The 14,075-nt window shown below is 40.0% G+C and overlaps 1 protein-coding gene across 1 annotated transcript in view; it reads right to left on the reverse strand.

Moving 5' to 3' along the window:
- RAB27B (RAB27B, member RAS oncogene family) overlaps positions 1 to 14,075 on the reverse strand; it is a 121,998-nt gene that overhangs the window by 91,786 nt on the left and 16,137 nt on the right. The window lies entirely within an intron of this gene.

Raw genomic sequence — 14,075 nt, forward strand, 5'->3', positions numbered from 1 at the left:
GCCCTGAAGGGTGTCCTGGATCAGGGTGGGGGTCCCCACTGGGGTGCCTGGCCAGTCTGGGTGAGGGGCTGATGGCTGTTTTCAGGCCGACTGAAGCTCCCAACTGCTCCTTTTTTTCTTTTCTTTTTTATTCTGGGCCAGCTTTAGCTCTGGCTCCAGCTCTGAGGCTTCTGCTGCTGAAAGAATGTATCTGGTTTGTTTGTGTTCTATAATCAAAACTCTGTATCAACTCCAGCTCTGAGATCCCGGCTCGCTGAAAGCTGGTTTCTGGGGTTTTGTTTAACTTCTATATTTGTAACTATGTTCAAACTGCAAGTTCAGAGGCCAGCAAGGCAGGCGGGGAATGTTGGAGTCCTCCATCACTGAAGCAACCAAGCCTCATGTTCAGTTTAAGCTGTCTGGCTGCGGGCCGCCATCTTGGCTGGCAGTTAATTTGTATATCGCCCTGATTAGCCAATGGGAAGGGTAGCGGTTGTACACCAATTACCATGTTTCTCTTTTATTAGATAGGATAGGATTATTAACTTACTGGGATTTTCTTCTTCACTGCTGTATGAATAAGAGAAGACTGGTGTTTGGACTAGAAAGGGTTATGTAGCAGTTCACTAGTCATTGTTGCCTGTATGAGTCAGCTGTGAATAGAGGATGAACTGGAATGATGGTTTGCAAACAACTGTGTGTAGGTGGGCAAAGTAGGAGCCCTTTCCCAGTTTTAATACTTGGTCTTCACTGTTAAGTACGCCTATGAAAATATATTTTGTTGAAATTGCAATAGAGCAAAATATTAAAGATAAATAAGTTGTTCTGGGAATGAGAAATATGTTCATAAAACAGGGATGAATGAGTGCATTACATTTTTATGCAAACCCTAGAACTAAAACAACACAATATTCTGATTCACTGTACCTACTTGAATAGAAATATTTCTCTTTAGGGAAGGAAACTGTTCTTACCCATCTAGAAAGAAAGCAAAGACTTGTATCCTAAGTAACCTTAGGAGCAGAACTCATCTGGAAAAATAATAATGAGGCTTTATATGGACTTTTGAGTGCTTTGGTAACAGTTTCTGCTGAAATCCTCACTTACTTCCCAAGTGATAACCTCAGGGAGACAGGACAGGCAGAGGGAGTGAAGGAAATGAGAAACTATAAATTATCCTCATTGTGATGCCAGATCTTCAAGCAAATTCCTTGTTATTCATTTGAAAATAAAGACCAAGAATGCTCCTCAGTTAACCAGCTGCCGCTCCATGGACCTTTCCCATTGATTCAATAATAATCTTGCTCTTGTCTAAGGAATATTCTCCCAGTTTCAGAGATAGGCATTCAAAGGCCTCTCAACTAACTCTTGTGCTTCCCTCTCCTTCCGTAAGAGAACTCAGGGTTCCAGTTACAGCCACTCAATGTCCCTCTAAACATAGCGTCCTCATGATTGTCCCCAGGCTCTTCCTGCCCTGACATAGGAGGTCACCATCTCTCTCATCCAAAGTCCTTCTAGTTTTCATGATCTGGTTTGAGTCCTACTTCCTCTGTGGCCTCAACTGACACATCAAAAATATATCCTTTTACTAAAATATTCATAGTCCAGCCATGTCCAAATTCAAGCCATCATCTCTTGCCTGGACTAACTGGTTCCCTTGCCTCCAGCCTTGACCCCTATAACCTATTTCCACACAGTAGCCAAAGGATGTTTTCTAAACATAAGTTATCTTATGTTATTCTTTGCTCAAAACTCACATACTAAAAATGCCAAGTTCTTTCTGTGAGCCACAGCCCATTGCCACCTGCAACACAAGATATTCACCCTTGGTCTGGCTTTCTGTAGGTCTGTTTCCACTGGCCTCCTCTGACCTGAAATAATAATTCTCTTTCCCAGTTTCACTCTCTTCACCTTTTAGATCTTAGCTCAATTGCCGCATTCCCAGAAATGCCTCTCCATTCCATCAAATCAGGTACCCTGCTGTTTTGCGCTCTTCACACCATATTACATTTTCTCATAGCACTTATCACAGCCTACAACATAGGTTTGAGCGATTATGCAATTTAATTCTGTGCAGAAAAGGGATCATCGCTGAAATGTCAAGATTGTCTCTAATGTAGAAGGTCGACTTGCACAGAAAAATGACTAATTAAATGCTTGTTTAATTAATGAGTACATTATTTTTTCACCACTAGTTTGATATGTATTATATTTTACCCAGCATCCCTCATTATTTTTGCATTTACACCCCTCTAAATATATGGTTTATTGCAAAGCACTGTGTCTAACCTTCTCAGCACCAGTTAGTACTTGTCATGTTTCTTGACACTAATGATGATTAAACATGTGCATACTGACCAAGCACTGTGTGCAAAAATCAGTGCCACTCACTGATAGAACAGACAATTTAAAAAATGAAAAGGCAGCATTTCTTTACTTCTGGAAGAATATGCCAATAGAAATCAGTGTTTGGTTTGTGTTTAATTATGCAAGTCCAGAGCTCCACAAGTATTGATGTCTTCTGATCCCACAAGCTCATTTTAAAATGAAGCATCAAGTCCAGAGCAGGTTAAGAGTCACAAAGCTAATTTAATGAGCACTCAGGTTCAAGCCACCCCATCTCCTACTTGCTACTCTGATATTTGTTGCTACTTCAGCACACTACAGAGCCCATTCGGATCAACAGTCCTACGCCATCATTTTAGGAAAAAGATAAATAAGGGTAATTGGCTTCTCCAGAGTGACTTAGTATGAAGTCATGGCAAAAAAATCCAGCAGCGTCTCTTGTCTTCATTCTCATTCCTCTATTTTTTGTTTGATTTTGGTTACTTGCAAACTGGAAGGAGGCACCTCTATGTACGGACTTCCCAGTATTTGAGACCCATCCCAGTTAGTGTTGACTCTAAACACTTAGTTTGTAACACATTCTGGGTATTCCTTATATTGATTTTTATATCATATTTATTTGGATGCTTGTTTAATTTCTTCCACTGAGTTGCCAGTTTCTTGAAGGTAAAACCTTTATATGTTCTATTTTCATATCACCCAGTTTCTAACACAATGTTGTACACATAATGGCATTTACAAATATTTGGTAAATTGAGTGGAATTGATGAGAAATTGCCACATATTATACTTGTTCTATAAATTACAGTGAAGGAAATTTCTGAATCCAATGACCAGGAATTCACACTCATCTTTATTGCCATGCCTTCAATTACATGATTGTTTTAAGAATACTTGGTTATTATTTAAAGGAGGACAAAGAATTTCCTGGAAAACACAGGAAGAAAACCTAAGTTACAACATACAGTATTGATCTTATATCTAATATTTATCAGATTTTTAAAAAATAGTTCTTTCATTCTAACCAAAGCCCCAATCATTCCCCAGAGAAAGGAAGGATACCGCTCTTAATGAGTCCCAACTGGTTTCCCAAAGGATGTCTCCCTGTTCCAAAGAAATGACAAGATCAGTGACATAAAAGTGCGATTCTTGATTTGTCTCTGGTTGCTGACCACATGCTGTCCTTTCTGAGGAAGAGTGCATTATTTCTTTGTGGTGGGGAGACAAAATGGGAAAATCCACTGAAATGCAAATGAGCACTTTGAGAGGAGCATTCAACGAAGCTTACTTGAGTTATGGAAAGATACAATAAAATAATAACTGGAGCTTTTAGAAACTAAATTTTAGTTTGGATCAAATTATTCAAACAAGTTTCAGAGCCTTGGCATTTACTGGGAGGAAATTTGAGTTAACACAAAATCTAACTTTATTTCTGGTAGGTACAATAATTTGATTATCATGGCCAACAATTTTTAATCCACTGGACATTATGAAAGAAAATTCATTCTTGGTTAAGTGTGCTTTCTGTGTTACATGATGTCAATAACCACCTCTATTGAGTTCACGTAATTTGAAACAATGCTGCTCAGTTGGAAAACGTGCAGAAAGAACAAGGACTGAACTTCTGAAGCTTGGTGTTAGGGGTCGAGTTTATACACACACATTTGGGGCAAAATGAGATTCCGAGAGTTAGAGTCCTGAACAGTGACACACTGACCTTTTTAAAAATAGATGTTAGCACCTGAATAAAGTACTATTCAGTTAAAATCAGCAAATGTTTATTGGGACTCTTAGCTTTGTGTAGGGTATAATCTAGATAGCTATTTATCAGGGATAGAGCCCAAGGGAGAATCACACATTCTTTCTGATTCTTGTCCAAATCAGAGCAGACCTTCCTACATACAATATAGCAAGCAGGCCTGACAAGGTTTAGGGCAATGATGAATTGTGGGGGTTAGAGAGGTCAAATTCTGATTAGCTGGCATTTCTCTCATCACGTTCTGAAAACAGGTCATGCTAACGGAATTTGAAAACAATCCTGTGTCATTCTCTGTATGCATATATATGTGCAGTATATACAGTTTTATTTCACTGGTTTTAAAGTAACTCTTATGTCAATGTATTTACAAATAGATACTAATACAGATTTAATTGCTTGTCAAAGAGCGTTAAGAATCATGTGTTTCTCACCTGTATATTGTCCTTGCTATAATTTATACAATTTGTTCATATGTGGTTTTTAGTTGACACATAAGATTCATTGAATACACAACAAAAGGTATTGTAAATGATAAAATTAGATCATCAACAGCTTTCTTAGGGAAGAGTAGACTGAGTTTCATACTATCTTTTTTATAACGACGCCAGCCATCATTGTCTCTCAAATTAAGATGAAAAAAAGTTTATGGCCAAAGGTATGACTCCTTACAAGGCAATAGTTTTTAAATTGATATCCAACAGATGAACAGCAGTGTTTAGACCCACTCAATGTTGCTAAAGCAACAGGTCCTTTCCTTCCCATCAAAAGTTCTAATTCTATCTGCAAGTTTTGGTTCTGACTTTCCATGATATTGGTTTGGGTATCCAAGGGTATCTGGGATCCCGGTTCTGTTCTGACTCGGTATCCTTTTAACACTTGTCACTTCCCTATTCTGTGCATTCTTCATGTATTGATATTTGTGTCTGGCTCCTAATTGAGATTTTTGTCTGTTCCTGCTCTGAAACCAAGACTTTGCGAATCACCTCCCCACAACTTGTGGCGTTGAGCCTAATGGGCCTCTGCCCACCTGGTTCTTGGCTCTATCCTGACCTCTAGCGACCACTGCAGGGATCACTCTATCTGAAGTCTACTTGTGTGCCATAAGGGCTGGAATAGTTGAACAGTCTCAATGAGGACTACACCCTAGAAACTGTCTACTTACATCAGTGTGAAACTTTAGTTAGCAATAAAGACCTTACTTCAAATTAAGGTTATAAGTAACAGGATTTACCTTGTTTTAAGCAAAATGAGCTTTTTCAACTGACCTTAGCAATTTATTCCTGTATCTGTCACCTTCATTCTTCATTCAGCCATCCATTCACTCAACATGAATATCTGGCAAACTGCTAAGGTACATCACAGTTTGGCCTGGGGCTATCCCTGTCCAGACTCATAAATACAGCCAGCCCACAATGTACGTTTCTGTCCAACAACACCAGTTCTGGGGCGAACACCTTAGTTTTAGTATTCCCGTACTCGCCACACTGAACAGGAAGTGCTCAATGAAAGTATGGTTGGTTCCCCAGGGGCTGGAGGTGGAGGCCGAGACAAAACATGTGCTAGAAAAGCAGTATTTTAGAGTCTGGGAAAATCTGAACCATCATTCAGGGTTCTGAATTAATGTATCAATATAAAGTCACTTAACCTGGAAACTGAATCAGTTAGTTGCAATGCAGAGTCCAAAGGAAAGGTATTCAGGTTGAAGAGAAGCAGATTGTGGACATCAAGGAAAGGCAGAAATGATGATAATTGCTCCAAGAAAATGGGAAATGGTGCTTTTGTGTTGTCATTCTGTTACTAAAGGAACGTATCAGTGGGAGAGAATAGGCAAAGTTTTGGGTAATTCCTCGATCATTCCTATTGATTTCTGTATACTATAGGTCATGTTTAATAGAATTACCTGGCAGACAGGTCAATTATCATCTCTTCTTTCAATAGACCAATGAGATCACTCAGTTATCATTTTTTATTACTCAGTGATACATGCTCTCACTTTTGTATAGAGACACAAATAAACTGCCGATTGAACAGTTTATTTGAGTTGATACTATTCAGATCCCCCCTGAAATGACCTATCAAAACAGAGTCACAATTAATGGACTGAGGTCTGTATGGGTTAATTGTTTTTTATTTCATGCAAAGCTTTGAACAAAGAACAGACTGTTGGTGACTCTGTTATTTGCTCTCCGTGCAATGTTCAGCTTCCTCTCCTGAAACATTTTTACATGATCGTTGCCCACTGGCGTCTAGATTACTATCTTCTACCAGATCAGTTTGGCTGATGGCATTCTGACAGCTGTGCTAGGACAGGGTCATTTGCTGTTATCGACTTTTCCCCCCAGGAATGTAAATGTTAATAAGGATGGGGGTCTGAGGTCAGACCATGAATTTGCATAAATGACTGCTGAGTCACGATCCCATGCAGTCCATTCTGTTGGCTTGTTTTTATTTGGGCTCTCTTGGCTCTAAAGAAGGTTAAATACCCAAGTGTCTAGAAGGGGAAGCCACCCACTGGCCATTCAATGGGGTCTGCAGCTGTAAGAGGCTACACCATCACGTGGGGAAGAGTCCCAGGGTCTCTCCTCGACCAACCATAGCATGATGCCCTAGAGAACCTATTCCTGGACCCAAAAACCCTCTTTTAAGTGAAAGCTTCTAAGTGATTATTTTTAATGCAAATAGCAAGCATTTCCAAAGTGCTGATAGAACAATAGGCCCTGAACAGAAAATGTTCCATTTCCCACATTTCTCTTTCACAGGAGAGCCAACATTTCACAATAGCTCAGCAATAACAATAGCCCATATTCATATAGTGAATACGGTTTACACAGCAGCTTCGTAACAAGGATACAAATCCAAAGAGAAATGCCCCACTCAGCCATCACAGCCGACAGCACCATTCTTTTGCTCTAACCCCTCTACGATATGCTGATATAAATATTGCTGCTGAACACCAAGAGTGGGAGCCTGTATGAGGTTGGGAGTTTGGGAATTAATTGATTACTTTATAAAACAGCCAACCTTTTGGACGTAAATAAGTGAAATAAATTATGCAGTGAGATAAATTGTGTACAAATTGCCAAACAATTAACTTACACTGGTATATCTCCCGTCTTATTCTTTTGTTGTTCTCTACATTGAAAACACCTGTGAAAGCTTATAAAAAAATGTTTTTGTTTGAGAAAAAAATCTAAGTGGAAGAAAAGATAAATAAAGCAACAGTAAAATAAATTACAGGTCCAATAAATTACAGATCGAGTTGTGGCGCTATATGGTTTACAGTCTGTCTAGCGCCGTGCTAAGCTCCTGAGATGCATTACCTGATTTAACTTTGACAACCAACTTGGGTAGAGATGGATAGAGTTGTGGCGCTATGTGGTTTACAGTCTGTCCAGCGCCGTGCTAAGCTCCTGAGATGCATTAACTTTGACAACCAACTTGGGTAGAGATGGAGAAGCGGATGCTAGAGGAATTCAAATAACTTGCCCAAGGTCAAACAATTATGGGGTAGCTAGGCCTACAAGTGAGAATACAAGTCTTGGAATGTGCGGCCTGGAGATACACACAGAGAGTGGAGAGGCAAGGGGATAGCTTAGACAACAGGATGAAGGCACAGGAGCCCCAAGGTCAGCGATTATGAACATACAGCTGGCACAGCTCTTGCATTGGCGAGGGTGACAGGAGGGCTTTCACAGACCAGCCGGCTGCTGGAAAAAGCATAGAGACCTCTAGGCTGCCTACAGCCTGAGTCAATTGTCTACCCTGGCAGATGTACATTTTAAAGTTAAAAACAACACACAGACAAAACGAAAACCTCCTTCTTGCTGCTTTCTTAGGACTTTGCTATTTCATTCCTCTTACATGATGCGCTCACAGTTTGATTCTGCGTTCACACACGTTATTAATCTTATTTGATTTCCTCCCTGCCACTCTGATGTGGCAAAGCAGGTGTTTCGTTACTTGACAGCAGTGATTCTCAATCTTTTTTTTATGATGATGCCTTCATTTTAATAGTTAAAATAATCACCCTTAATTAGACATTTCAATAATTGGTAACATTTTCAGTTCTTCCTAATAATACTAGTTTTGCAAAATGACAGCTGACAACTACACCTTATTAAACACTTTTCCTAATGACAACTTTCCTCAAAATGAATTCATAACCACAAAAAATAGTGGCATTATCAATAAATGCAACCAGGGTCTACTTTCTTTTATTTATTGTTATTATGATTATTCCTAATCAGAAATTGGGACAGGTCAAGAGGCACTAGTTATTTACACATATTTTTCCTTTCTTCCATGGTAATTTTTTTAAAGGTGAAGAGTGGCCCCGGATGGTGTGGCTCAATTGGTTGGACATCATCCTATACACTGAAAGGTTGCCGGTTTGATTCCTGGTTGGGGCAACTGCTTGGGTTGTGGGCTCAAACCCTGGTAGGGGGCATGCAGGAGGCAGCCAGTCAATGTTTCGCTCTCACATGAATGTTACTCTCTCTCTCTCTCTCTCTCTCTCTCTCTCTCTCCCTTACTCTCTCTCTTTAAAAATATCAATAAAAATTTAAAAAAATATTTAACTAAAAAAGGCAAAATGTGTATTGGATGCTGAGATTCTTAGTGTTTCCAACTACTGACACTGTGACTTTTAGAAAGCCACTCAGCCTCCCTGCGTCTCAGTTCCTGTGTCTGTTAAGATGGAACGGGTCTAAAGAACATCTCTAAGTTAGTTTACTTCCAGTGCTGACATCCTCTGGGTGGCCTTCCAATACAGGATCTTAAGAATGTACAGGAAATGTGAGAAGCTGTTTCACCCAAATACCTGAATGTAGAAAAAGAAACACTTGTATCATGCTTACTATCTGATGTGCTCTAACAGTGTTTGCTGCGTGTGATTCTCAGCCTTGTCTGCACGTTAGAATTGCCTGGAGAGCTTGTAAAACATATGAGTGCATGAGCTCCACCCCACAGCAATGAAATGATCATCTCTGGGGGAGTGGGTCAAGGCATCATGCTTTATAAAAGCTCCCCAGATGATTCCAGCTGCGAGTTGCCCTTAAGCCTGAATGAATGGAGGTTCATGACTTAAGTTGATGAAATGGGCCAACCATCCACTGTGTTCCTCTGCCTCAATTTACAGAAAAATATACAGTGGTGTGTTATGAAGTGCTAAATGGAATAGATTCAAGCAGTAATCGCTTTACTGAAGAACCATGTCCTCATCCTAACCCCACAAGCGGGCCCTAGCATGTGAGCCAGATGGGGCCTATGGGGACAAAGAACCCCCCCAACTCCAATGAACTGTTACTTTTCAGCCCTGGAAAAGTGACAATCACAGACATTTTATTTCCCCAGCCCAGCATTTGTTCTACTGTTTCACTTCCCTAGCTGCTTTCTTACAACCTAATAGATGTAATGCTCAGTTTTTATGGGCCTTTTTTATGGTGGGTTTTATTAATTTCCCTTCATCTTTTACATCTTCCCTCTGGCACCTGGGTAGACTTAACCACCTTATTAATCGTATTTTATGTAATGTGAGAAAAATACAATCCACACATATGCTGCTGGTTTCAAAACCTGTCTCACTCAACTTCATTTCTGAGTTTTAGACTTGGCATTGCTACATTCCAGTGGGTCCTTGAATTCATTGTGTCCCAAATTGAACTCAGATTTTTTTTCATCTACCCCCATAGTCTTGTGAACCCCAAATCTACATTGTCTACCGAGATTGACTTTCACATTCAAATATCTACTTACTTGTGATGGCTACCCCAAGAGTGAATACACACCTCCAACTCAATCTTTCTAAAACTAAATTGAGCGTATTCCTCTTCAAGCCTAGTTCTTCCCCAAATTCTCAATCGGTGGTATCACCATTCATCTAGTCAACCAAGCTAGAAATCTGGGGGTCATTCTTGATTGTCCCCTTCATCATTACTTCCTATATCAATCAATCATTAAGTATTACTAATTTGACTTTCTCTATATTTCTCCTACCATTTTCTTCAACACTCCTGCCCTCGTTAAGGCTCTCATCTCTCACTGCCATTTCTCAATACATATTTGTAAATTGACTGGCTGAACGAATGCTTCTGATGACTCCTCTGAAGTATTCTTCCTCCTCAGATGACATTGGTCCTAACATTCTTTATATTCTCCTATAAAAAGAAACAAACTAATACTTCTAGATAGTAGGTGATGAGATATAGGGTCACTTATGATCTGGGCCCCAGATTTATAGTATTATCAATATAGTCCAAATCTTAAAAATTGTTTTATCTTCTCTTTGAAGATGTCTTTATCACATTTTTGAAATAAAATAAGTAAGTAAAATCCTTGTCCTGACATGAGGTAGGAAAGGTAAAAGGAATATTAAAGATCTCTATCTGCTAATCTTCTCTGGGTCCAATATGAGCTGCCTAAGAAATGCACCTGCAGACATAGCTCAAAAACCTTCAAATGAATACAATCAGTCTATTTTATCAATATGACACTTATTCACCATTTTATTTTAAGAGAGGCAGTGGTTAAGAGGACAGACTCGGGCACAATGCTTGGCACCAATTCTCGTGAGAGATATTTACTAGATACCAATTATGTCAGAATTACTCCTGTAACCACTGGTTTTAGCCACTCTTATCTCTCATCTGGACTATTTTGAAAACTTTGGAACTGGTCTTCCTGCTTCTCCCCTGGCTCCCTCGCCCTGGGAGTGACCATTAAACGTGACAGCTCGTGTCTCTTCTTGGCCCCACCTCCTTCCGTACTTCCCATCTCACTGGGAATAAAGGCCACCCTTCCACAAGGTGCCCCACACTGGCTCTCTGATGTGATCTGATCTCACTTCCTGTTTTTCTCCTCTCTCATTTTTTCCAAGCCATAGGTACACTCTTGCTCTTCCTTGAATATAGCAAACACACTCCCATGCAAAGACATTTACCGGTCCTCACCTTCCCTGCCAGAGGTGCCCTTTCCCACATCTGTTATCTATGCAACCCATTCACGCACGGAGATACAGTCTCTGCCTAAGGACCACAGGTGAGCGTTTCCTTCCCTCACAATTTAATCTAAATCAGCCCACGCTCTCCCAGCCTTGACTTCTTTGATTACCCCATCTAACATGTTATAGATGCATTTATATATTTTTGATGTACATATCCAGAGTCCAGGATAAAAGGGATTCTATTACCAGCCCCTAGAAGAGTATCTGACACACAGTAAACACTCAATAAATACTTATTGACTACATAGAATACCTTCACTGGTAAAGTTTATGATTCTATAATAAGAGGATGTAAAACATCAAAAACAACGGCATGGAAAAGCTAAATAGCACCATATTTCAATGATATGGCCAGACGGGCCATAACTGCAGAGACAGTAAATCTGATGTTCTTGCATGTCTGAGGTTATGTTGCACAGGTCCAGGAAAGGAAAGTATTCTCTCTGTTTCTATTTGGGTTCTTAAAAATCCCGTCCCAAATTGGAGGACACACTTTTGAGGGTACTCAGCTTCTGCCGGCTTCCAGAAATAGTACAGGGTCTGACCACCCCGCCAAGAGTTGTCCCACGGCAGGAGTGGACGGGGATGCAACGTCCACACGATTGAACACTCTTGAGGGGATGAGACCTGTCAACAACGTCCTGGGATAGGACCACCAGGGGAAGCCAGATCGTTACACAGCTGAGAGCTTTTGGTCTTGCTATTCAAGTCAGCGGTCTCCTGCTACTTGACCCCACAGACTGGCTATGTTCTCCCTCACAATCTCGATGCACAGGAAATGTGGAAGCCACCTTGGATTTCACCGACCACTCTGATACCTTCAGGGCGCTTGCTCTTATAATGACTTGCTTTGTACTCAAAAAAATGCAAATAAACTTAGCAGAAGCAAACCACAGAGATGAAGGTAAATCCACTGCAGAAACAGCACATGAATTTTTAGTAAATAAATTATGGCTGATGTAGCCGCCTTATTTTTTTTAATATTTATCTGACCCTGACTTTTTCCTGCCTTTCATTATTATAAACTCAGATAACTGTATATACATGTATGTTTAGTGGGGGTTTTTCCAAACAAGCTAGGCTGTGTGTAAACTGAGTCAGATGAAACTGCATCCAGAAAGTTTAGCTACAAATAAACTGCATTTATGACAGTAACTTCAACGCTGTGCTCTGCCTACTCTCATGACTCAGGGAAGGGCCTCTCCTATACATTCTTGGGAGACAGTGTTCCAAGAGGCTCCCAACTTCCCCCCGGGGTTGCAATTACGTCACCTTGACAAGCAATTGCTTTAGAAGATTTCCTCCCAGTCATTCGCCCTAATCAGAAAATAAGACAGCTTTAGATTCCTTTTCAAGTTTTACACTGGAACACACTCACTCTTCAATAAAAAGCTGCATTAACTTTTATGCAGCAGCAAACGTTTATTTGTAGCAGGAGCCCTCAGGCTAAAACCAACCTCTCGAGATGTATTTTGCCAGAAGGAAGAATGTCAGAACCCCCAGAGCTTGTTTTCACGAGCAGTTAAACTCTAGAATACATCTTCAAAATTTACAGGGGCCTTGCCTTCCTACCGACACCACTTTCTGCCTCTAGGCCAGAGGAGAGCCACGCCATTCCGGCTGAGAGGTGTGTCTCCATTTAGCAAAAGGACTTGCAGGGTTTCTGTTTCTGCATCAAATTCAAGAAGGTGGGGATAGAAGCTTTAGCCTGGGTCATTCTGTGGGGGTGACATGCTAATTCATAAGGCTTTCTGTAAACCTAGATATTTTTATAAGTAGATGTTCAATAGTGTAAATAGGTGTGTGTGATATACTAACTTTCATGTAACAAAAAGGGAAGTAAGACTATATATTCAGATTTGTCAGTTTTGGCATAAGCACTGAGTAGGTAAAAAAAACGATGAGCTTTGGAGAATGGACGTGTGAGGAACTTGATGGGCGGGGAGAACAATGAAGTGGGTCTTCTTGGTGTAACCTTATTGTTTGGGTTTCGAACTATGACAACTTATTTAAAAAGGTCAAAAGTCCCATAGAGAGATACGGCCTCCCTTAATAATAACATTTAATTTTGTGTTATCTTTGAAAATAATTGTGATGTCACTTGGCTCTTTGGTGTTGTATGCCAAGGATATTATTCAATACCCATCACTTCCGTGGCAAGCTTCTTGTGAAAGTAATTAGATTGTTATCATGACCAAAACCCCGGGTGGGATTTATTGAAACTAAAACCCAAGTTTTTAACCTTGTCATCTTTTTTCCTGATGAATTTCTCAGTTCTTTTTCTTCTATTAATAAAAATGCACGAGAAATAAAATTTCTCTCCATTTCGTCACTTATATCGCCAATCAATAAACAATTACCATTTAGTGAGAGCCTACTTTATTCCCATGTCTATATCCTAATCTTCACATTTTACAGCTGAGGGAAATTGTGACTCGACATTAAAGTGACTGGCTCATGTTGCTAGCCCAGCATACATGCCTCACTCTGCCTAATTAGCAAGCTCTCCTTCTGCCCACAGGAACACTTTAGCAACTCCCAATGCATGATACCACTTGTAAGTGATACATCAACTGGAGATATTACAATTCTAAGCTGTGGGATTCAGGCAAGCATCCTATAAATGAAAAATTGGAGAGATAACCCTCATTTCCAGTCCTGTCCTAACATCCAGATGAGTTATGCTACATTGCTGCTTATAATGAAAATGTGCTCTGGAAATGCACTTTGGAAAAATGATCTGACTGTTAAAATGTTTATCCAATGAATGGAAAAAATGTCTTATCGTTTCCTTCCAAACCCTGAGGCTCTATAACTCTTCCTATTTAGACATCAAAGGGATTATGAGGACAATGTTTATGAATCATTTAATAACCCAGGGGACTAGTTAATAAAAAGTATAAGATAAAATCACTTTTTAAAAAGATCCTCTCCTTACGTAGAGTCCATCAAGTAGCTGAACTTTAATAATAGCCATTGGATGAATTCTTT

The sequence above is a fragment of the Myotis davidii genome, unplaced genomic scaffold (assembly GCF_000327345.1).
Source record: "Myotis davidii unplaced genomic scaffold, ASM32734v1 scaffold38, whole genome shotgun sequence".
Taxonomy (NCBI): domain Eukaryota; kingdom Metazoa; phylum Chordata; class Mammalia; order Chiroptera; family Vespertilionidae; genus Myotis; species Myotis davidii.